Here is a 7,913-nt window from a genome sequence, read left to right as displayed (position 1 = left end):
TGCTAGTGATACGCCTATTACCACAACAAACTAAAAAAGGTTCTACTAAGGACTGGTGTAGGCAGCACTCAGCAGCACGTGACGTGACAGAGGATGCGTCATGAAGACCAATAAAAATGTATCAACTAATACTAATAAGCAACTAAACCTATCAATCCACCACTATCTCTTCTTAATGGCAGGAGGACAAAGGAAGGACTAGAGTCTCTCTAGCATTACCAAACATAAGTTCTCTAAAGTAAACTCTTACATAATCAGGCAAAGCAAGCACAAAGTTGCAGACAAGTAAGTTTAGTAGCGCCGAGCACCTGTGTCAAAATAATCACAGAAGATTTTTAAACGTAATTTACCTGCAATGCAAGCAGCAGCATTCTTGCTGTTTGGAAAAAAATATATTCACAATATATATAACACAGAGCAGAAGAACACAAAGTAGTAATATGAAACAGCTACTCACCAAGCCCCGGAACCTCCACTCTTAGCAGGTCCAGCAGGTCATGCTCCCGGTCCAGGATATTGGACCACCGGTGTGTCAGGTTAGTATCAGTGCGCCGGACACCAGAGAAGCAAAACACTGCCCGGTGCACCTTTCCCCACCGCTGGCGATACTCCCAGAGACCGTAACCGGACCCAGGCCTGCCGCCTGCTGCTAGGGTTGAGGGGAGGTGGTACTGCACAAAAAAAACAAGTGCGACCACCTCCGCCTCAGTGAAGATGTCCCTAGCCTGTACCCCTTGTGGGCGCCGCCTTCCACAGGGAAGACGGTCGTGGCTGCGGCTACGAGTAGCCTTGTCCTTGGCCTTGCCCTCTCCCTTGGCCATGGTTCTGGGACTCAGAGGGGGGGACAAAAGGGAGGAAATAGAAAAGTAAGTAAAATGAAATGAAAAAAGCAAGTTATTGAAAAAGAGTGAAAAAGTAGTAGAAAAAGTCACAAAACGTAGAAAAAAAAATCAAGATATAGAATCAGGGAAATAGAGAGATAGATAGTAAATAAAAAAGATTACAGAAGCAAAGGATTGCAGAGATAGACGGAGGATAGAAAAGCAGGCCAAGAACCATAGCAATAGAGTGAAAAACAAGATGGCCGCGCCCAATTGCGACCGCATGGGCAAGTTTGTGCGATATTTCCCCCGAGCACACAAAAAGCATTGCGAACACGTAATACGTGTTCCCGAACAGGAAATACTCATCGCAAATGGGTGGGAGCACGTAATACATGACTCGGAACAGGAAATAAGCCTCGTGAATGGGCGGTACAAGTGAAAAACAAGATGACCGCACCTATTGGCGACCGCATGGGCAGGTTCGCGAGATATTTCCCCGTGTGAACGCACACAGCGTTCCCGAACAGGAAAAACGCATCGCGAACTGGCACAACAAGCATCTCCACATGCTTGCAGAGCTATGCGAAGCTCGTGAGTGTTTTTACCACTTTGCGGAACTTCGCGTAGTGTTATGATCCAGCTCCTCAGGGTTGGTATGATGCGATAATGATTCCACTTCCAGATCGTTCCGAACTCAATTCGTTAAACACTGAGTTCTGGTCAGATCAGGCAGGGGACAAAGGACGGGAAGGGGCAGCAGGCACAAAGGATCTGTAAAACATAAATAAACATATTACTAAACACAACCTTTACATGATCTACTCTCATTAGGTCTCACTAATAGTTCAAATACCTTGTATAATCAGATCCTATAACCAATAACCAAACGCGAAGACTGACCAGCCTCCTTTGAACATGAGACATTAAATCCTGCTTCATTTCCACATGATGCAGCAATGCCAAAGAAATGTACTGCCCCTTTATTCCACAGTTTTGAAAACACAGTACTCCAAAGCAAACAAACAAAAGTGTGTTCAAACACAGTTTGGCTTCCACGGTGTAACAACCGTCGCCGTGAATACTCTTGTTGCAGCGCTCCTCCTCACCCGGGGATCAACACGCTGTCTGCAAGTCAAAATTAAACAACCAGCCTGCTCCTTCAGCACTCCTCCTCACCGGGGGATCAAAACGCTGAGAACTAATAATAGAGAAGAACTTCCAAGAAATATTTACACCACAAGAAAATCTCTGGGCTGAGGTACTGAACCGTTATGTCACGGTATTCCTACCCAGCATCAGAACATGAAGTTACAAAGTAATTTGCGGTATTCTGAGAGACGGAGCTGAGCACAACTCCTCTCTCCCTACCTGACTTCTGAACCGCTACGGGCTTCGGGACGGCTCGGGTGAATCCTCTCCCAACCTCGGTTCCCTTGAACCCGGTTAACGGCGGTCCGGACACTGTAATCATTCAAAGCGGCTCTCTTCGGGAGAATCCTCTTCCCTCCGGGCTCCACGATCACTAACCAGTATCCAGTAGGCGTTCTCCAACGCGGTACTCCAATTCAAGGACAGAATTACGCACATTAGGAAGTGCGCGCTTCTCCTATTTAACGGCTTCTCCTCCCATGGGCATTCTGGGACAGGTAGTCCGTTCTTCTGCCGATTTCTCATACTCGGCAGGCGCATCACATGTCATGCCTCGGCTGGATCCTGACACGTAGCGCGACTACGCGAACTCCGCCCAGGGTTAATAAATATTAGAAGGCATTGAACGTATCTTGATAATATTCTCTAGTTGATATATGAGTAATCTGGATCCAGTATTTCATACCTATATCTCGTTTATCGTTCAAAGACAAAAGCAGAGTGCTACGAAATAGTGCTAAAACGAAACTGAAGGGAGAAGCTTGTCAGTGCACCAGAAGTACTATGAACCAGAGGTCGCAGTATCTTTTCTCCTTTTTTTTTGTCTGAGACCCCTTTACTCTGGCATTCTCCCTTGGCACAGAGTGTTTTAATCACTTTTGCGAAGACAGGGTCATGGGGGTATTGGGATTCAGCATTGTATCTCCCCAATGGAACAACCTGGTTTTCAGGTGGGTGGTAACCTAACACCATTACGACCCTCCGGGACAACACTATGACCCTCATGGAGCACTTCTACCTCCAGATCCAGACCAATTCCAAAATGACTCCTTGCAGAATCCTAATCTACAGGCTGCCAGGCCCCCGCACTCCCTTTACCGATACCATCACTGACCTCATCGCACCCCACACCCTTGCACCCACAGACTACATCCTACTCGGAGACCTGAACTTCCACCTATATAACCACGACAACTCAAACGCCAACACCCTCCTAGAGAACCTCGCCAACATAGAACTGAAACAACTAGTCAACGCCCCACGCACATGGCAGGAAGTACAATCGACCCCGTCTTCACCCGAGTAAACAGTGTATCCTACAGCCACACCACAAAACTCCTCTGGACAGATCACCACTGAATCCATATTTTCCTTCAAAAACCCACCGTACACTAGTACGCCCACTGCCTCACCCGCTGAAGCTGGAACAAAGTCACCGAAGACAAGTTCACCTCTGCCCTCATCAGCACCCTATCACCAACTACGCCAAATGCACACACCGCAGCACACAACCTCTACCGCTGGATCAAAACTGCGCCAACACACTTGCCCCCCCTCAAGAGAGCCACCAGAAAATACATCAGGAAAGCAAGCTGGTTCACCCCAGCACTCCAAGAATCCAGACGCTCCTGCATATGACTTGAAAAGACATGGAGGAACAACAAAACCCCAGAAAGACGAGCCCCCTACAAAGCAGCCACCACCGCACACCACCAACTCATCAAATCCACAAGGAAGAAATCCCTCCAAGACAGAATCCTCACACACAACAGCAAAGACCTCTTCTTCATCATCAAGGAATTTGCCAAACCCTGCAGCGAAACAACAGATATCCCACCCTCCCAAGACCTCGGCAACAGACTCAGCAACTTCTTCCACCACAAGATTAAGATGATCTACGACAACTTTGACAAACAAGACCACTTCACTGCTCCAGCTCCCCCCTCATGCGACGCCACCCAACAGACCCTGCTCAAATTGATCCAGCTCATGACAGAAAACACCTTAAAGACCATGAAAAGCATCCTCTCCGGAGCACCCTCAGACCCCAGCTCACACCACATCTCTGCCATCGTACCAGAACTACGTTGGGCAATCAACTGCTCCTTCATGACCGCCACCTTCCCCGATGAATGGAAACACACCAAAGTCAACCCCCTCCGGAAGAAGCCCTCATGGACCAGACGGACCTCAATTACTTCAGACCCATCTTTCTACGCCCCTTCTCAACCAAGGTCATCGAAAAGGCCATCAAGATCCAGTTATCAAACTTCATCAAAGCTAACAACGTCCTTGACATCTCCCAATCTGAATTCCGAAGCAACCACAGCACCAAGACTGCACTACTCACCGCCACGGACAACATCCACTCCCTCCTCGACCAGGGCTAAAAGGCAGCCCTCATCCTCCTTTTCTTCTAGGCCGCATTTGACACCATCTCCCACCGCACCCTAGCCACCAGACTCCATGACGCCATCCTCCGCGGCAAGGCCAGCAACTGGATATGCTCCTGCCTCACTGGCAGAACTCAGTGGGTTAGACTCCCTCACTACCTCTCGGAACCGAAAGAGACCAAGAGTGGAGAGCCACAGGGCTCCTCCATCAGCCCCACCCTCTTCAACATCTACATGGCCTACCTCGCAACCATTGTCAGGAAGCACAAGCTTAACATTGTTTCTTACGCCGACGACACCTAGCTGATCCTCTCCCTCACCAACTAACCCAAAATCACCAAACACAACTTTCAAGAAGGGATGAAAGCCGTTGGAACCTGCATGAAGAACAGCTGTCTGAAACGCAACTCAAAAAAGACAGAATTTCTCATCTTTGTCTCCACCCACTCTGCATGAAACGATTCCTGATGGCCCACTGCTCTCCAAAATCCCCCCCACCTCGACGGACCACACACGAAACGTAGTCATCGTACTAGACTCATCGCTTACAATGAACCGTCAGATCAGCGCTGTAGCCCCAACATGCTTCAACACCCTCTGCATGCTTCAAAAGACTTTCAGATGGATTCCAACCACATCCAGGAAAACTGTCATGCAAGCACTCATCAGCAGCAGACTGGACTATGCTCTCTACTCTGGAATCAACAAGAAACTCATTTGCAAACTCCAGACTGTCCAGAACGCCTCACCCAGACTAATCCTCGACATACCCCGTCGCAGTCACGTCACCCAACACCTCAGTGATCTCCACTGGCATCCAGTTGAAAGAAGAACAACCTTCAAACTCTTCACCCACACATACAAGGCCCTTCACAACACTGGACCCGCATACCTAAACAGCCGCCTGTCCTTCCTCCACACCCAAAAGGCACCTACGATCAGCCCAGCTCTCTGTGGTCACCGTCCCATGCATCAACAAGACCAGAACTGGAGGAAAGTCCTTCTCTTAACTCACAGCCAAAGCATGAAACACCCTCCCCCGACACCTCTGGCTGGCAATCTCTCACATTGCCCCAGTTCAAGAAGTATCGAAAGACCTAGCTTTTTGGATGACCCCAGCACTCAATGGGGCTGCCTCCCCTCCCACCCCAGTGTCTTGAGACCCTCACGGGTGAGTAGTGAACTTTACCAACCCTGATTGATTGATTGACTGATGAAATGGGCACTGCCTCATCTCATCTGACACTCAACTCTCCTGCCCCTACTGCCTGTGCTTGCAAATGGCCCTCGTTATATGGAGGTGGTTATGCCCAGTAAACAATCTGTCCAGAAACTCATCCCATCGCTCACATTCTTCTCTTTCTCTTTCTTATCCTCTTTTTTCTTATCTTTTGTTTTCTTTTTGTCCGATTATTCATTAACAGCCAGGAAAGCATCTACAGTTTCTAACACTTTCTGTCTCAATGCTGTCTTTCACAAACACAATCTCACATCCATCATTGACAGTCTTACCAATCGGTCCTGTAGCATTTTCTTATGTGAGCTATTTCATGCTCTTATAGTGCAGTGCATGGAAATAACTTCAGGGTGGTAGGCTGCTAGCATTTTAGAACTGTTCGTTTTATTCTCGCTGCTACGGGCATGCATAAATGCTGCTTTAATTATACTCTGTGTGGTTAATATTCATGTACTAAGGAACAGCAAGAAACGGGTAAAATAAACACTTTAAATATAATGGACCCAACCCATAAAGGTAACTTAGACGTTTTGTCTAAACTTAGACCAAACGTCTAAGTTTACGACTTTTGGAGCTCACAAAGGGGATTTACGAGTAATATCTTTATGTCTGCACTCGAGGCTGATCTGTGCCCCGAGTGTGGATATAAAGATAGCGCCCGTAAATGCCCTCTATGAATTTCCAAAGCTGTAAATTTAGATGTTTGGTCTAAATTTAGACCAAACGTCTAAGTTTACCTTTGTGAATCGGGCCCATAGTGTCTTTTCTTAGTGCAATGTTTGAATGTGCTATTCTAAGAATGGAATAGGGTCTGAATTACCACTACTTCCCTGAACAACTTGAGGGACTGTTAGTGTGGGGATGGTGGACCCAAACACTCGGTTGACGCTGCTTGGACGCGTGCAGGCCTAGGCTACTATTTATAAATAATTAGACACGCACACAGTCAGTACTGGTCCGGACAGGAAGTGCCGTGCCACTCCTGCCCTTTTATTTATAGCCTTCTGGCCACGCCTGGCCAGAAGGTGATACACGTGGTGGTAGTTCTTCCGGGGCTCAGGAGAGACCCTTGGAGCACTAGAGCGCTACATCCCTTCCCAACTTGGAATTTTGAAAAGTTATGAATAAAATGTTTAACATGCAAAGTCCACCAGTCTTTGGCTGGGCCTGGGGTTGGGCCTGAGGTTGTAGCGCCACTTGCCTCTCGTAGGTGTCGATTCCTGAGGGTACTCCGGTGAGAACGGGACTGTCGCGTCCGTCGCAGCTGTTGGTGAAGGTGTACTTGTTTCTTCCGTTCCTCCTCCTTCTTCTCTTGCTGCAGATTCTTCATGGACGTTTGGTTGTTCTTGAGTCGGTGGTATTTGTTTGAACCACGATATGTTTCGGGTTACTTCTTCTCCGTTCCGGCTGACTGTTATTGCCGTGCCTCTTGATTCTTTGATAGTCCAGGGTTCTGGTTCGAACGGTGTTCGAAATTTTCCTCCTGGTCTTCAGGTCCGGATCAATACAGTCTCTCCTGGATTTAGGGTCCTTGTTTGAGCTTGTCGTTGGTAGCTTGCCTTCTCGTTTGTCCTTCTCCTCCGCTCCTGAGTACTTGCTGGCGAGTATGGCGCTGGAGTCCAATTATCTGCCATGGGGAGTAAGTCTCTTCTCGGTCCGGCTAACATCAGTGCCCATGGTGAGCGTTGCGTAGTGCTGTGCGGGGTGCTCCTGTACTCTCTTAGAAATAGCTGTAGCGCTTCTTCCGGGTCACTCCCTTCCGAGGTGGCTATTCGCAGAGTTTTGTTTATTGTCCTCATAAATCTTTCCACCTTGCCATTGGCCTGAGGCCACTGAGGCGTGATTCTATGGTGTTTTATGACCAGATTTTGTAGAAATACTTTGAAGTCGCTTCCTTGGAACGGGGGTCCATTATCTGTCTTGATGACGAGTGGGACTCCGAACATGGCGAACGACTTGCTGAGAATGGGACGAATGTTCGTGAAGCTGGTGGACGCCGCTAGGTCCACGCTGGGATATTTTGTGTAGCTGTCAATTAACACCACGGTGACTCTCCCATCTGGGAAGCTTCCAAAATCTAGACTGAGCCACGACCATGGGGATGGAGCAGGGTCCTCTGTGATCACTGGGGCTGGAGCGTCTGGATTGCTGGTTATCTGGCATGCCCGACATTGCCGTACTACTGCGTCGACGCTTTCTTCCAGGTTGGGGAACCATACTTTCTCGCGCATCCGGGCCTTCATCCTTCGGGTGCCTTGGTGTCCCTCGTGAGCCAATACTGTCGCTCTTTCTTGCAATGCTTTTGGGATT

Source organism: Lissotriton vulgaris, unplaced genomic scaffold (assembly GCF_964263255.1).
Source record: "Lissotriton vulgaris unplaced genomic scaffold, aLisVul1.2 SCAFFOLD_1827, whole genome shotgun sequence".
In the NCBI taxonomy this organism is placed as follows: Eukaryota; Metazoa; Chordata; class Amphibia; order Caudata; family Salamandridae; genus Lissotriton; species Lissotriton vulgaris.
This window is presented reverse-complemented; position numbering follows the sequence as displayed.